Genomic DNA, 17,998 nt, shown 5'->3' with positions numbered 1-17,998 from the left:
GGCCGAATGGCCTACTCCTGCACCTATTTTCTATGTTTCTATGTTTCTATGTCTCTTTACGCTTGCCTCACTGAGGTGCAACACCTCACATTTATCTGGGTTAAACTTGATCTGCCATTTCTCAGCCCTTATCTGCAAGGATCCGATCTATATTGTGCTGTATTCTTTGCCAGTCTTCTACACTATCCACAACTCCACCAACCTTCGTATCATCTGCAAATTTATTAATCCACCCATCTAGGTTTTCATCTAGGTCCTTTGTATACATCACAAACAACAGAGGGCCCAGCACAGATCCCTGTGGAATTCTGCTACTCAGACCTCCAGCTCAAATGAGTGCCTTCAACCACTACCCTCTGTCTTCCGTGCACAAGTTAGTTCTGAATCCAAACAGCCAATTCGCCACAGATCCCATGCGTCTTAATCTACTGGATTAGCCTCCCATGAGGGACTTTGTCAAATGCCTTACTAAATCCATGTCAACAACATCCAATTCCCTGCCCATATCAATCTGTCTCGTCAAACAACTAACTCAAGTTGGTAAGGCGTGACCTGCCCTGCACAAAGCCATGCAGGCTCTCCCTAACTAGGCCGTGCGTTTCCAGTTGCTCATATGAGTCTACTGGCAGCAAAAGAGACCACCTCGGAGAGCATCTACATTGGGTCCTGCACTGACGGAAATATCTTCCACCTCTGCTGCCTTCTTGCTCGAACAAGAACCACGCAAAAGACCATTCTCGAGCTACTATGTGCGGACGACCTGGCTCTTCTCACGCACACAGAGGTCGCGCTACAGGCTGCAGAGTCTCTAAGTTCGCCCGGGCTGCAAGGGCTTTCGGGTTAACGGTCAGTCCGAAGAAAACAATGATCCTCCATTAGAAGCCCCTGGTGGTGTTTACAACTTACCTCAGATCATCATTCACGACCACCCTCTCACCACGGTTGAGCAGGTCACCTGCCTGGGCAGTGTCATCTCCAGCGACGCCACCGTAGTAAGGTACGTTGACACTCGATTCGCCAGAACTAGCAGTGCTTTCGGGTGCCTCCAGAAACGAATGTGGATGAACTACCAGCTGCGTCTGTCCACAAAAATCCTGGTGTACAGGGCTGCCGTCATCACATCGCTGCTATCTGACTCCGAAGCCTGGGACTTGTACCGCAAGCAAATCCGGTTGCTCGAGCGCTTCCATCAGCGCTGCCTCCTCTCCGCCTTGGGTATCAGCTGGCAGGATCGTGTCGCCAACAACGGGGACCTGGAGAAGGCTCAGCTCCCGAGCACTGAAGCAGCTCAGGCAGCTCTGCTGGCCCAGCCACGTGTCGCACATGGACAACGCCACGTTACCCAGAGCAGTACTCTGCAGAGAACCTCTCGGGCCAAGAGACATCATGGCGCCCCACACAAGAGGTACAAAAACAAATTTAAGCAACAGCTCTCTCAGGCAAACATTGAGGTCATCGAGTGGCAGCAGCCGGCTTGTGACAGAGACCACTGGAGAACACTGATCAATGGAACAGCCCAGAATCCTGAGGTGATCCAAAAGAGCGATGACGGAAGAGAAGGGGAGATGCAGGAAGGATCCTACAACCCAAGCGTCCACATTCCAGCTGTTCCTGTGTCCCTCCTGCTCCAGAGTCTGCAGATCCAGACCTGCCCAACAGTCGTGCCGTCGCCCCTGAGGACTCCTCTTCCCTCCTGATCTTGGCAACCAGTCATCACTATCATCACTCATCAGGAGGCCCAACACTTCCTCCTCCTTGCCCTCTAAATGCCCTAATGCTCTTATAAACTTAGCACTTATCTCCTGGTGTTGTGGATAGTGTAGAGGATTGTCGAAGATTGCAGAGAGACATTGACAGGATGCAGAAGTGGGCTGAGAAGTGGCAGATGGAGTTCAACCCGGAGAAGTGTGAGGTGGTACACTTTGGAAGGATAAACTCCAAGGCAGAGTACAAAGTAAATGGCAGGATACTTGGTAGTGTGGAGGAGCAGCGGATCTGGGGGTACATGTCCACAGATCCCTGAAAGTTGCCTCATAGATGGATAGGGTAGTTAAGAAATCTTATGGGGTGTTAGCTTTCATAAGTCGAGGGATAGTGTTTAAGAGTCGCGAGGTAATGTTGCAGCTCTATAAAACTCTGGTTAGGCCACACTTGGAGTATTGTATCCAGTTCTGCTCACCTCACTATCGGAAGGATGCGGAAGCATTGGAAAGGGTACAGAGGAGATTTACTAGGATGCTGCCTGGTTTAGAGAGTATGCATTATGATCAGAGATTAAGGGAGCTAGGGCTTTACTCTTTGGAGAGAAGGAGGATGAGAGGAGACATGATAGAGGTGTACAAGATAATAGGAATAGATAGAGTGGATAGCCAGCGCCTCTTCCCCAGGGCACCACTGCTCAATACAAGAGGACATGGCTTTAAGGTAAGGGGTGGGAAGTTCAAAGGGGATATTAGAGGAAGGTTTTTTACTCAGAGAGTGGTTGGTGCGTGGAATGCGCTGCCTGAGTCAGTGGTGGAAGCAGATACACTAGTGAAGTTTAAGAGACTACTAGACAGGTATATGGAGGAATTTAAGGTGAGGGCTTATATGGGAGGCAGGGTTTAAGGGTCGGCACAACATTGTGGGCCGAAGGGCCTGTACTGTGCTGTACTATTCTATGTTCTATATCCTTGTCCTCGGTAAATACTGAAGCAAAGTACTCATTAAGTACCTCACTCACATTCTCTACATCCAAGCAAATGTTTCCCCTTTATCCTTGAGTGAATCTCATCCTCTCCCAAGTTATTCTCTTGCTCTTGACGTATGTATAGAATGCCTTGGGATTCGCCTTAATTGTACTTGCCAAGGACTTTTCATGGTCTTTCCCACTTTTCCTAATTCCCTTTAGTTCTTTTCCAGTTTCTTTATACTCCTGGTGCTCTGTTGATCCTAACTTCTGAAGCTTTACATACTTCTCCTTTCTCTTCTTGACTAAATTCATCACCTCTCTGAACATTCAAGGTTCTCTTATCTTTCGATCCCCGTCCTTCCTTCCAGCAGGAACATACCTTTCCTGTACTCTGTGCAATTGATCTTTAAAAACCCCCCACATGTGGACTTGCCAGTGAAAAAGTGTTCCCAATTAATGCTTCTTAATTCCTGCCTGATGCCCTTGTAATTTGCTCTACTCCAATTTAAAACTCTCACAAGGACCATGCTTATCATTATCTATAGTTATCCTGAAAGTTAAGGAGTTGCCACTGTTCCCTAATTGTCTATCTACCGAAAGATAGACTCATTAACCAACACCAGGTCTGGTACGGGGGCTGTTGGGGAGTCTATACTTCCTATTCCTGAGCTCAGCACAAATAGACTCAGTATCTGACCCCTCCATTATATCTCCTCTGTGATATTGTCCCTGGTTACAAGTGCAACCCCACCCCCTCTTAACTCCTCCTCTATCTTTTCTAAAACTTTAAAAACCTGGTACATTAATCACTCATTTTTGCCCCTCTCTCAACCAAGTTTCAGTAATGGCTACAATATCGTAGTTCCATGTGCTGATCAGTGCTTTAAGTTCATCACCTTTACCTATAATACTCCTAGCATTAAAAATGACACCCTTCAAATGATCCAACCCATCATACCTGTCAGTTCAATTCTGCTTTTCAATTTCCCTGACATCTATCTTCTGGTCTGGTTTGTCCCTTGCTGAGCTGGTGCTCTGGTTCCTAGCCCCTGTAAAACTAGTTTAAACTTTCGCGAGTAGCACTAGCAAACCTCCCTACCTGGATATTGGCTCCTCTTCAGTTCAGGTGCAACCCGTCCCTCTTGTACAGGTCACTCCGTCCCTAGAAAAGGGTCCAATGATCCAAGAGCTGAAACCCTGCCCCCTGCATCGTAGCCACTCATTCACCTGTACAATCAATGCCACTCCTACCTGCACTAGCCCGTGGCACAGGGGATAATCCAGAGCATAGTTAAGTGGAAGGATGAACAGGGGTGCAGTGCTAGCCGGAGCGCACGGGAGCGCGTCCCGCACATCTTTAAGAAAAAAGCTGAAATAAACAAGCTAATTAATTAGGTGCCCCCCAGGGTGATTTGAGTATCTCAGAAACTGCAGATCTCCTGGGATTTTTATGCACAACAGGCTCTGGAATTTACAAAGAATGGTGCCAAAAACAAAAAAACATCCAGCGAGTGGCTGTTCTGTGAGCGAAAACATCTTGTTAAATCCACTCGCTGGATGTTTTTTTGTTTTTGGCACCATTCTTTGTAAACTCCAGAGTCTGTTGTGTGTAAAAATCCCAGGTGATCAGCAGTTTCTGAGATACTCAAATCACCCTGGGCTGCACCTAATTAATTAGCTTCTTTATTTCTTAAAGATGTGCGGGACGCGCTCCCGTGCGCTCCGGCTAGCACTGCACCACTAATAATGAACCGCCAGAAGTTGTGGGCCATGTGGGTGCCAATGACACTGCTAGGTGAGTGACGAGGTTCTACATAGGGAGTTCTGGGAGATAGGTGCTAAGTTAAAGGCAGAGCCTCCAGGGTTATGAGCTCAGGATTGCTACCTATACGACATGCTAGTGAGGGAAGAACTAGGAAGATTGTACAGTTTAATAAGTAATTGGTGTAGGAGGGATGGTATAAGCTTTTTGGATCATAGGGCTGTCTTGCAGGGGACCAGTACAGAAGTGACAGTTTGCACCTGAACAGGAGGGGGACTAATATCCTAGTGGGAAGGTTTGTTAATGCTGCACAGTGGGGTTTAAACTAGAGTTGCAGGGGGATGGGAACTAGAGTACCAGAACAGTTAGTGGAGAGGTTATGGAGGCAGATGTTGGTAAGACAAAGTCAGAAATCAAAAGCTTGAGTATGGTACGACTAATGTCCTAGGCTGCCTATATTTCAATGCAAGAAGTATCATAGGAAAGGCAGGTGATAGTGCTGAAGGGGAGGTAGCTGGTTTACAAACAGAAGAAATGTGCAGCGAGGAGAAGCTGTTGATAGGGCAACATTGCTGTGAACAGGGTGAGATGCAATGTAAAATGTGGACAAACTCATAAAAGGTGAATACAGACAACAGGAATTCTGCAGATGCTGGAATTCAAGCAACACACATCAAAGTTGCTGGTGAACGCAGCAGTCCAGGCAGCATCTGTAGGAAGAGGTGCAGTCGACGTTTCAGGCCGAGACCCTTCGTCAGGACTGGTGAATACAGGACTGAAGGTGTGTATTTGAATGTGCACAGTATACAGAATAAGGTAGATGAACTTGCAGCACAGTTGCAGATTGACAGGTATGATGTTGCAAGTATCACTGAATCATGGCTGAAAGATTATAGCTGGAAGGTCAATGTCCAAGGATACACCTTGTATCGAAAGACAGGCAGGAAGGCCATGATAGGGTGGATGTGGAGAGGATGTTTCCTATGGTGGGAGAGTCTAAGACCAGAGAACACAGGCTTAGAATGGAGCGTTGTCCTTTTAGAATGGAGATGAGGACGATTTTCTTTAGCCACAGAGTGGAAAATCTGTGGAATTCTTTGTCACAGGCAGCTGTGGAGGCCAAGTCTTTATGTATATTTAAGGCAGAGGTTGATAGATTCTTGATTGTGCAGGGCATGAAGGGCTACAAGGAGAAGAACTAGTCTACAGGAAATAGTCTATGCCCTTATTCCTTCTACCAAAGTGCATGACCATACACTTCCCTTCGCTGTATTCTATCTGACACTTCTTTACCCATTCTCTTAATCTGTCTAAATCTTTCTGCAGACTCCCTGCTTCCTCAGCACTACCTGCCCTTCCATATATCATTGCATCGTCTGCAAACTTCGTCACAAAGCCATCAATCCCTCGAGTATGGAGCCTTTCTGCTGGAGTTAAGGGAAAAATCCAGTCATTCATGCCTCGCCCGATAGCGCAGCAACCTCATTCCTTTCTTGTTGCTTTTCCAAGTACAGCAGACTGCCATTGTCAGGTTGGCAGATTGTTTGACCCACCTACCTTGATATCATTTGCAAATCTGGCCGCAAAGCCATCAATTCCATCATGCAAATCATTGACAAGTAATGCAAAAACAAGCGTTCCCAACACCAACCCCAGCACAGCACCATTACCTATCGCTGTCAACCCTAGAGGGCTCACTTCATACTCATTGTTTACCTCCTGCCAGTCAGCCAATCTTCTATCCATGCTAATATCTTGCCCGTAATACCAAGTAAACAACATCCACTGACTCTCCTTTGTCTATCCTTCCTGTTATATCCTTAAATGATTTCAAAGGATTTGTCATTCAAGACTTCCCCTTAAGAAACCATGCTGACTTTGGCCTATTTTATCACATACCTCCAAGTACCCCAAAACCTCATCCTTAATAACGGACTGTAACATCTTCCCAACCCTTGAAGTCAGGCTAACTGGCCGGTAATTTCCTTTCTTTAGCTTCCTTCCCTTCTCAAAGAATGAAGTGACATTTGCAACTTTCCAGTCCTCCGTTCCAGGATCTAGTGATTCTTGAAAGATCATCACTAATGCCTCCACAAGCTCCTCAACGATCTTTTTCAGAATCGTGGGGTGTAGTCCATTTGGTCCAGCTTTCAGCTTCCCAAGCACCTTCTCCTTAATAGCAACAATGCTCATTTTTGTCCCCTGATACTCTCAAATTTCTGGCATACTGCTGGTGCCCTCCATGGTCAAGACTGATACTTACTGAGCTTGTCTGCCATTTCTTTGTCCCACATTACTAGCGGTCATTTTCCAGCGGTCCAATACTCACTCTCACCTTTCTTTTACTCTTTATATACTGTATCTGAAAAACTTCTGGTATCTTCTTTGATACGTTTGGCTAGCCTACCTCCATACTCCATCTTTTCTCTTCCTGTTTGTTTGAGGATGACTTCTGCTGGTTTTTAAAATCCTCTAGCTTCCCACTGGTTTTTGCTATCCTATAGGTAAATAGATTATTGATTCCCAAAGGAGATTACAGAGTCACAGTAGCATTACAAGTGCACAGAATATACAAATATTAGAAGAGAAGTAAGAAAGAATAAAAATAAAAATAAAGTTATCTCAAACAGTCTAACAGTCATCATTTCCGCAGCTATAGGTTGGCTCATTATAGAGCCTAATGGCCAAGGGTAAGATTGATCTCTTATGGCGTGCTTTGGAGCAGCATAGTTGTCTTATTATACCCTGCTCTTTGCTTTTATGCTGCCTTTGACTTCCCTTGTCAGCCGTGGTTGCCTCATCCTCCCTTTAAAATACTTCTTTTTGGGATGTATCTATTCTGTGCCTTCCAAGTTGCTCCTAGAAACTCCAGTTATTGCTGTTCTGCCCTCATCCCTGCTAGTATTACCTTCCAATCTACTTTGACCAGCTCCTCTCTCATGCCTCGATAATGCCCTTTACTCCACTATAATAGTGATATGTCTGACTTTATCCCCTCCCTCTCAAACTGTAGGGTGAATACTAATGTATTATGATCACTGCCTCCTAAAGGTTCCTTTACGCTAAGCTCCCTAATCAAATCTAGATCATTACACAACACCAAATCCAGAATAGCCTTTCCTCTAGTAGGCTCAACCACAACGTGCTCCAAAAAGCCATCTTATTGGCATTCTACAAATTCCTTCTCTTGAGATTCAGCACCAATCTGATTTTCCCGATTTTCATGCATATTGAAATCTCCCATGACTATCATAACTTTGCCCATTTTACATGGCTTTTCTATCTCCCATTGTAATTTGTACCATCATCCTTGCTACTGTTCAGAGGCCTGTATATAACCACCATCAGGGTTTTTTTCAACCCTTGCAGTTTCTTAACTCTACCCACAAGGATTCTACATCTTCCATCATATGCCACCTCTTTCTAAGGACTTGATTTCAGTTTTTACTAACAGAGCCACCCACCCTCTCTGCCTACCTGCCTGTCCTTTCAATACAAGGTATATCCTTGGATGTTAAGCTCCCAACTATGATCTTCTTTCAGCAACAACCCAGTGATGCTCACAACGTCATACTTGTCAATCTCTAACTGTGCTTTTAAGATCACCTATCTTATTCTGTATACTGCGTGCATTCAAATATTCTGTAACACCTTCAGTCCTGTAATCATCACCCTTTTCAATCTTATCTCTATGTTACTGGAAGTTACATTTTTATTCCTTTCTAAACTTTTTAAAAATTTATTCTGGAGACTTTCATAACCTCTCCTGCACTCTTTTCCCCTTTCACTTTGTCCTCACTTTTCCAAATTGTTGAACTGTTGAACCTTTTATTCAGTTTAAAGGCATGACTGTAATTTTGTCTTATTGTCTGCCTGTCCTTCTTCACAGTCTCACTACACACTGCACCTACTTTTATATCAGCTTGTACACCCTTTCCCCTGCCTTTTCACTCCAGTATGTATTTTAGTTTATAATAGAAATAGTATTTTACCTTTGGGTTATAGAGTCACAGAGAGACAGAGCATAGAAAAAATCTTCTGCCCCCCCCCCCGGTCAAAAATAAGCATCAAACAGTCATTAATTCCATTGATACATTCACCCCACATTCCCATCAACTTATTTAACTCCCCCCCCCCCCCCGACTCACCCTCTCATCTACACACTGTGGGTAGTTGCTATGGAAATTAGCCCACCTACCCGCACGTCTTGGGGATGTGGGTGGAAACCAGAACTTCCAGGGAAAACCCATGCAGTCATAGGGAGAACCAAACCAGAGGCCAGGATAGAACCCAGTCAGTGACTCTGCAAAACTCATTCAGGTTCCTCTCTGTAAGTCCTGAAGCAGCACTAAAGCTGTCAGCCTCTAATCAGCTGTCTTTGCCCTCCTGACCTTGGAAATTGTGATGTACCCCTTGAATAGGGAGAGACTTACTGACTGTCTATTTCACCGCTGGTGTTTAGGGCAGCAATGACGGCCCTCCGTCTCTGAGGATGTGCAGAGCTTCCTTCATCATGTCGGTTTTCACTACTGTCAGTCACACAGGTCCCGGATGGAGACTCAGGAATACTGTTGCACTCAGACGTAGAAGGATTCTTCATTGCTCTTTCCAGGGTTGTTAGCTCTGAGCTAGACCCTGGAGGACCAGTGGACCATTTTTAGTCAGGCCTCTACTCTTTGACCTGTTTGGCATGGGTGACCCCACCAAGAGCCAAAGCATAAAGCCAGCCAGCATAGCTCTCCACAAGTCTCCAAACCATGACAAGGTTGAGGCCCTCTTGGAGGAACTGCGAGACAGTAGGTGAACACTGGAGGGCTGCGTGGGCACCAATCTATAAGCTACCCCCTTTTATCCTTAGTACTTACAGCATTAATGCCACTGAGCTGCATAAAAAATGACAGCATTGTGTTGATAATCAGTTGGCTTCGAACGGCGGGATCCCTGCAGAGCTCCCACACACTTCTTGATCTTCCACCCTTTATCGCAGTCTGTTCAGCTTGCATTTCTTCAAGCTCTTGACCAAAGTCACGTTTGCCCCACAGTCTTTGAAGTGCTGCAGGTATAACAGACGGAAAGAGGGCCAACGTAAGTCCGGTGTCATGACTGCACTGGTCACCTATTGCAGAAAGGCACTCAGTGTGTATGAGCTCTTGAAGGGAGACAGAAGTATCTTGCCATAAAAATTTCTTTTCATAGAGCTTGCAGAACCCCTGGAATTCTCTGCCCCAGAGAGCTACGGAGGCTGGATGACTGGAATTGCCGCAAGTGGAGATGGATAAATACCTCAAAGACCAGGAGGCTGAGGGCTGTGGGGAATTGGTATATCAGAGGGGTTGAGGCTTGGGACAAATCTCACTGAAAGGTGGGACAGGCTTGAGAGGCGAGGTGGGCAGCTGGTCTAATCGTACTAATGTATAGCTTATTTGAATGCGCTTGCAGAAAAATTTTAATGGGACCTTCAACATGACCAGAGCAGAATCATATACTGGTTTATCAGTCTCAACCCCATGCAAGCTAAATGCATTAGTACTGAGAACCTCTCCTGTTCAGGCTTTCCTGTTGTTAAGCAAACTCAAGGCCAACAGATTTTAGGACAAAATCATTGGCAGAGGATATATATATTTTTTTTTTTTAAATTAAATAAATATAATATTTAATTACAAATTTTCCAGACAGCACAGTGAGAAATTTGTACTGAAAGAGTGTGTTTTGTAAAATAAAGCCTCCTCCAGCATTTTGAAGGAAGGCAGCAGGTGTGATATTGGTTTTTCAGTAGTCTCCAGATTATCAGGGCTTGGAATAAGCATTTGTTATCAAATATATATATAAGATTGATAACAAAGACTTATTCCAAGATGAGTCACCTAACCTACTCAACAGTCCCCCTACAGTTCAATGGCCCAATACGATAAAAATCTCTGTCACAAAAAGCAGAAGGAACATGATTAACTATGACTCACATTACTGCTCTTTACCTCTTTCGACAGTCGCCCTTTCATCCTATCAATGCAAAGGCCCATATGCCAATTTAAACCGGTCAGCCCAAGTTGAGTAGGTGATCAATGAGACCACTATTTCTCCAGATAAGTGCTTGGATACTCAATCTCTAACAAAAGGTTAGAGCGGGGCTGGAACTGCAAGTGCTCCATGTTCCAATACTGTCTATTCACAATAATAATAGCAGGTGAAACAGTGAATTGCAAGAGTTGAAATTCTACTTAACCCTTCTCGCAACCACAAATTCAACGACAATGCTGAGAGTTACAAATGATTGGCTCTTTACAGCTACAGAAATGGACTGAGAGGTATCACCCAGGAGATAAAGTGTTGTCACTTGCCATTTATGGACAAAGCCCTGTTTCCTTTGTCAATCAGGAGGTATCTGGGGCTCTCTGGAAACCAGGGCAGGATAACAAGCTGTATAAAGGCAGGTATGGCATTGAAGGCCATCAATAAAGGCCATACACTTTCACTGCCTAAAATCTCTCTGGAGAAACAAAAAGAGCACATAACACAAGGTTGAGATATATTTAACGGTTCTAAAAGGTTTTCAGACATTTCTATCTACAAGAGATTTTATTGTTCTAGTGAAATTGATATTATAAAAGACATGAAGCATGAAGCCTGTGAAACTGACTGCACGGCTTTTGCACTGCAGGTGCTATTTTCTTTAAATTACCTAGCACGCACACTCTTCAATTACCTTTAACAACCACCATATTTGGACATCGGTCTCGCAGAAAAGGCCAAATTGCTGCATTAATCAGATCAAAGTACTGATTCCCTACCATCACTGTCAAACTGCAGCTGTATGACGTGGTCAAAGCCATGCTTATGCAGAGATTCCAGTATTTCACTCAACTCCAGTACTTAAAAGAATAATCCACTAGAGTCATAGAACACTATAGTGCAAAAACTTCCTCCCATCCAGTCCGTGCTGAACTGTTATTCTGTCTAGTTCCATTGACCATCACCCGGACCATAGCCCTCCATACCCGTCCCATCCATGAACCTATCTAAACTTCTCTTAAATGTTGTAATTGAACCCACATCCACCACTGCCACTGGCAGCTCATTCCACACTCTCACCACCCTCTGAGCAAAGAAGTTCTCCCTCAGGTTCCCCTTAAACATTTCACCTTTCACCCTTAACCCATGATCTTTCAGACCACTTTCAGCTTTGTTGGCAATTTTTTTGTGGAAGAGCTAGCTGCAGCAAAGTTTGATGCTGCCTTTGAAAATCCCACAATCCCTAATGTCCAAAGTGTGGGTAAAATTTAGGATCGCTCCTAATGCCTAGGACAGACGATGTTGTTCCTCTTGCATGACGGGAGAGTGAGGAGAAAGCTTGTAGAGTTTGGATGGTTGCTGGGCAAAGAAACAGGAGAAGGCACAGCCCCAAGAGCAGGAGGCAATACAACAAAGAGGTTTTGTTAATATCGCATGCTCCTCACAACAGGAATGCCTGAGAAAAATGAACTTCTCCAGGAGGCGGTGGCGTAGGTTTGTTACGTGGTTCTGTCACAGCTTCAGGGTCAGAGGGAAACCAGTGACAACAATGGTCACAACAGTCATCAGACGTGCAGTGGACAGCACCAGCTTATGACTTGTGTGCACTGATGCAATACAGAGATCACAGGGGGCCTTGCTTCTCCAAAACAGCCAAACTCTTTTCCTTCCGCTTCAACGGTGAGCAGGAACCAACCAAAATGAACCAACTGCAGTGGTAGCGTAGAAGTTAGCACAATGCTATTTCTCCTTGGGGTAGCGGAGTTCGAAGTTCAAATCTGATGCCACTTCCCGTGTGTGCTGGTTTCCTCCCACAGGCCGAAGATGTACTGGTTGGTAGGTTAATTGGTCATTGTGATTTCCCTGTGATTAGGCTAGAGTTAAAATCGATGGGTTGCTGGTCAGCACAGCCTGGTGGGCTGTACTGTACTTCTAAGTAAAATAAAGTAAAAATTAAAGTCATAGGAAATCCCAGAAAAACTCAGCAGGTCAGGCAGCATCTGTGGAGAAAGTGACGGGGTTACCATTTCAGGCCATTAACCTCTCAATCAGAACCTTTCTACTGAAGGATCATTCACCTACTTCTCACTCCACCGTATGCTGCCTGGCTTGCTGGGTGTTTCCAGCATTTCTAGTTTTTAATTCAGAGTTCCAGTATTTGCATTATTTTTTGATGCTAAACAACCAGAGTACATGGTGTTGCCTGGATAGCTCATCTCCCAGAGCTGGGAGCCACAGACTGCGCACAGTGCTTTGAGAACATTCGATGCATGTTCTGAGATAGTTAAGCAAAGAAGGAGGAAATTGCAAACACCTGAGAATAGTCACCACGTGCCAGTCTGACAGGGTGTTGAGTCCTTTGTCTCAGTCATCATGTTAAACCAGAGGTGAGTAGCTGGGGCAAAGTCCAACCTCTGTGCTGAATCCACTGGCGAGAGGCTGCACCCACAATGTAGCCATACGGTCACCAGTAGACTAACAAGCTGCCCTGGAATGACATTCCAGTGCCTTGCAGGACCCTGTAGAGCAGCTTGTGGTGTTGTAGAGACAAAGAGCACAGAAACAGACCCTTGGGCCTACTGAATGCACACCAATCGCCAAGCTCCAAGCTTAGTTAATCCCATTGTTCCTTTATTCTCTTCACACTCGCCTTTGCCTTCCCAAATTTTAGCCACTCATCCAGCAGTAGTACGATCACTGGAGTTGAGTATGATGTTCTCCTCAGGGATTGTCAAATGTTGGGTCCTCAGGCTGTAGAGGCTGATCTAGGATCCACATACCTGGATACTAGGGAGGATTTCCTTAATAGAGAACTCTGCATGACTCTGTTTAATGTGCCCAGGCTGATGCATGGGCTGCTACCACGTGGTCCTTAACAGGTGAGGGTCAGGGTGCGGTGGCATGGAGTGCAAGATGAACCAACCATTCACTGCTGCAGCCTTCCTCCTTTTGTGATGTCGTCATCATCTTCTGCCAGCTCCACTGTCGAGGTCTTAGTTGGATCACTCTTTTTCTGGAACTTCCCCCTTGACCTTATCGCCATGGGTAACCCTACCAAGAGCTGAGCACCAGGATGGCAAATCCCCAGAAGGCATTGCTCTTGGGATCTCAGGAACTCACAAGCCTCTCCACCGAGGCAAGGTGACGACCCTTGGAGAAGATATCGCTCGCCTACGCATTGGGGGCAATGTCCATTAACCTAACAGCAAGACTGAGGGAGGAACCCAAAGTTACTGGAAAGTCATGTGAACTCCACACAAACAGCACTGGAGGTCAGTATGCAAAGCGCTGGAGGAACTCAGGAGTCAGGCAACAGCAAATATTTCCACCACCATCTTTGTGCAGCTATCATCAGGCAAGAGGGCCAGAAGTCAGAACAGCTACTTCTCTCAATCTTCCAGGTTCTGTGCACAACCCTAATCACCTCAGTTTCAGTTCAGCAAGATGACCACTTTGCACTAAAATGGCTTTTACACTTTAGTCCACTTTATTGCGCTTTGGGTCGAGACCAGGTGAAAAGTATGAACCCAAAATTGGCCTGTCCATTTCCAGATGCTGACCTTTGATTCCACCCACGACAATGGTGTTGTCAGAAAACTTAAATATGGCATTGGAGTTGTGCTTGGCCACACAGTCATTGGTGTAAAGTACTAGTTGTAGTACTAACGCGATCACGGAAGTTGAGTAAGATGTTCTCCTGAGAGATCGTCTATTGATGGGTCCTCAAGCTGATCCGGGACCCACAGATTCTGCTGCAGTGTGGACATGAGTAAGCAGTGTCTGTGGTCAGTGGCTGGGTCTTTTGGTTCGTCAGTCTCTCCTTCCAGAGCCACTGCTTGTTATCTGCGGCACAGCGGAGTTTGTTCTCATGTAGCACAGCTCCCTCTTGAACAGATTTCCTCCAGGTGTGTCTAGTGAGTGCAATGTCTTCCCAGTTTTTAGATGTAATGTTGAATTTCTTCAGGCTGAGTTTGATGTTTCCTTTTCCAACCGGGGTTTTGGTGACCTTCCTTCAACCATATACAAGCTATACTTGGACAGCCTTACGCCTGGAGTTATCCAACCTCTGGGGTGTAGCTGGATATCACCAGCTTGATAGATACAAATAGCATAACCATGAGCTCACTCATCCCTTCATCTTCAATATCTAATTGTTTTTACCTCTCAATGGATCTGCCAAACATGCTGAATTCCAATCAAGCACTGAGGCATCCAATGTGATGGATAAGAAGCTAGAAGGGCCCTTCATTCTTTTTCTATTCCTCAATCTGTTTACCTTTTCATCCCCACCTCTTCTCTTACCACTGTCTGGTGCTCCTTCTCCTTCCCTTAATCCCGTGGACCACTCTCCTCTCCTCTTAGATTCTTTTCTCTCCAGCTATCACATCCCAGCTTCTCACTTCATTCCTTCTCCCACCCATCTGCCTTCCGCATCACCTGGTCTCACCTATTACTTGTCAGTTTGTATTCCTTCCTCTTCTGCTGCCCCCATAACTTCCTTATTCCGGCTTCTTTCCCTTCCTTTCCAGTCCTGATGAAGGGTCTCAGCCTGAAGCGTCGACTGTTCATTCCCCATTCCTCTCCATAAACGTCACAGTAAGGAGGGCTGGTGTCATGGTCTGGTTCTTATTGTAGTCTTTTCTGCAGGCTGGTCAATTTCAATACCTGAGACGTGCTTCACAACGAAACAACTCAACATGGCATGTAGTAGCAATGTCTTTTATTGAAACTTTTCCAAGTATTTTTCCCAAGCATTGCTCGATGCCTTATCATGATGCGTGTAGCATACACTCATAATCTTCCGCACAAGGCTGATGTCATTGCCATTGTCCATTTATTGAAAGTGACAGAAGAACGTCTATGTGCCTGAAATATAGCGGCTTGTTCCACAATCAGGCATCCCCTTGTTGACAAGGACTGCAGACTGAATGCACGATATTTTTTTGAAAAAGAACCGAGATATTCTCAGCATTGCCCTTGTTACCTTTTTATCCCTCCAGCCACATTGATAGAATAAACTGAAGTAATTGTATCTCTCTGTGCATCGTGATACTGACTACTACAATAAAGTACCACAGTAACTACAAAGATAATCCATGGTCATGATCAATGCTGTAGAACTGTACTTTCTTCATCTTCACCACGTTTCTACAGAGTCAGGGTTCCAGTGATGCTAGAACCATTAAGTCCTTAATTTTTATATGAAGCAGGGGTTGGTATTCAGTGAAAATGGTATTAGTATGTATCCTGCATTCCATCAATGTCATTTCATATATCTTGTTCTTCTGCAACAAGACCACTGGCTTACATCTAAGAGCGAAGCACAGTTCTCCATTTCACAAATATACCATTAAGCTTACTCTGTGAGACCTGTGAAGACAGCAGCAAGATCAGCAATCCCCTCGCTCCCTCCTGCCTCACTGATGAATTCCACAATGGGCAGCTAATCTGGAGTGTGACCAGTAGGTACAGATTTATGAATATCTGATTCATAGTTGGGGTGTGTCTCCCTTTGATTTTCTTTCCTCCAACAAAAATGTTTCATCCATGGAACCTCTTCTTCAATCAAGGCCACTTGTCCCAAAAGGGCTCTTATTGCCCTTCCAAAAATCGTCACCAGTAAGTCTCCAGCCTTTAGTGTACCCAGTCTGTTCAGAGAATTTATCTTAGATAGTAGACTGTGTCCCAAGTGTGGGTGGTGCCAACAGGATCAGAAAACAATTCATTTTGGATGAGAATAACTCATGAGATCTATCCAGCTCACTGTTAAGCTGCCACAGTTGATTCACAGAGCAAAGGCGAGATTCATTTTTCCAGGTGCCTTTGTTACAGCAGCATGGCCCCTGACTACGGAAATGATCTCTCTGCTTATAGAAAGCCAAACACTCCCACACTTCCTCTACACCTATCACTCAGCCCTCTCTGTGTGTGACCGAACCCATACTCAGCACAACATCACATGAAGCCATAACTAACACACCAGTCCAGACCTTCCGTTTAGATTCCGTAGAAATCTGTCACTAATCTGTAAATATTCCAGCAAAGTATACAGCATTATTAAAAGTTGATTTACATCAAGCTGTCATTTACCCAACACAATTATTGGTTTACAATAACAATTAAAAATTACGCAAGAGCAGATTAAAACAGTATTACTGCAGCTTGCTTCCTCTAAACTTACCAGAGATGTAGCAAAGAAACTAAAGGTTACAAATTTCACGTACCAATTTTGTTACTCACCATAACAACATTTTCTTTTTTTAAGATAGCTTGTTAAATCTCTATAACTGTGGCCACATCCTTGTTCTGTGTCCAGTTTCTTCACCCATCAGAGATGCTTACCAGCCCCTGGATGGTCTGGTTGTCCAGCTGTCAAACATTTCCTTCACATCTGCAGCCATGTTCAGCCTCTTTCTAACCATCTTGCTTTCATTTATGTATTTTACCTCTGAAATTACTCAGGTTCACAAGCAGCCATAACCATTTATTTCATAAAGAACATGAGCAAAGGTCTGTCCCCTTGAAATGAAAGACGGTGAAGTGCCAGCAGACACTGTGTACAGGTTGACCAATGTAGGGATTTGGACATGGGGCGCCACTGGTGCAGAGGACAAAGTGTTGCCGTAAAGCAGACTATTCATTCGCTGGTGCACAGCTCATTCAGTGGTGAACTGCCACGCCAGTGAAGCAGTCTAGGGACAATGTTACCAGCCAGAAAAGTTTTATGTTTTACCAGTGAGCCCTGCAGCATGGGTTTGGTTGTAGGACCACAGGCAAGACTAAGCGAGGTCATGATGTCCGGTAACTTGACACCATTCATGACCCTATCACCATCTCCAGTGAACAGAGAGGGAAGGAACCTGCTGGACAAACTGGGAAAATATTCTTATAAAACACCAGTGCTCAGGGATCGGCTATCAGATAGAAGGCAAATAACTTGCCACTGTGGAAGAGGAGGCATGGTGAGGGTTTGATCTGCCATCCACTCAGACTGAGCAGATATATGACCAAGGCACCCTTCAATGGCAACCTGAGATGGGGCAGAGTAGAAAAGAGCAGTGAACTCCAAAAAGCAGCAGGGACTTCAAGCCCTGGAGTTACCGTGCAATCCCAAATGTCGGAACACTCTCTTGAAGCGCCTCAGACCTCTCTTACTGTTACATCTTAATGTGCAGAACTGCCACTCTGAACGTAGAGTTTCCTGAAGCCCCTTAGTCTCTGAGTGAACTCTCCTCCCACACCAGCAATAACCTGGTGGCCATGTAATCCCACCGGTGTAAGAACGCGCTGGAGCATCAGAAAGGGACTGACCTGAGTCCAATGATCTGTCCTATGCATTTACCCAGGGAAATGAATATTGCTGTGGTGATGGTCACAAGGCCTCGTAACTTCTTTGGAGAACATTCCATAAGGTACATACAATGAATATTCATACCATTCCCTTCAGATAGAAAGGAAATAATGTTATTCAGACCCATTATTGGCATGCTGAAGGAACTTAAGATGTAAATTACATAAAGTGCTGGAAGAACTTGTCAGGTCAGGCAGCATCTGTG

General features: G+C 45.0%; 1 pseudogene; it reads right to left on the bottom strand.

Annotated features, from left to right (window-relative positions):
• The window catches only part of LOC140193376 (solute carrier family 2, facilitated glucose transporter member 11-like), an 80,808-nt pseudogene that overhangs the window by 15,914 nt on the left and 46,896 nt on the right, over window positions 1–17,998 (bottom strand).

The sequence above is a fragment of the Mobula birostris genome, unplaced genomic scaffold, assembly GCF_030028105.1.
Source record: "Mobula birostris isolate sMobBir1 unplaced genomic scaffold, sMobBir1.hap1 scaffold_576, whole genome shotgun sequence".
Classification (NCBI taxonomy): domain Eukaryota; kingdom Metazoa; phylum Chordata; class Chondrichthyes; order Myliobatiformes; family Myliobatidae; genus Mobula; species Mobula birostris.
The sequence above is the reverse complement of the archived record's forward strand: the minus strand, read 5'-3'. Positions and strand labels throughout refer to the sequence as shown.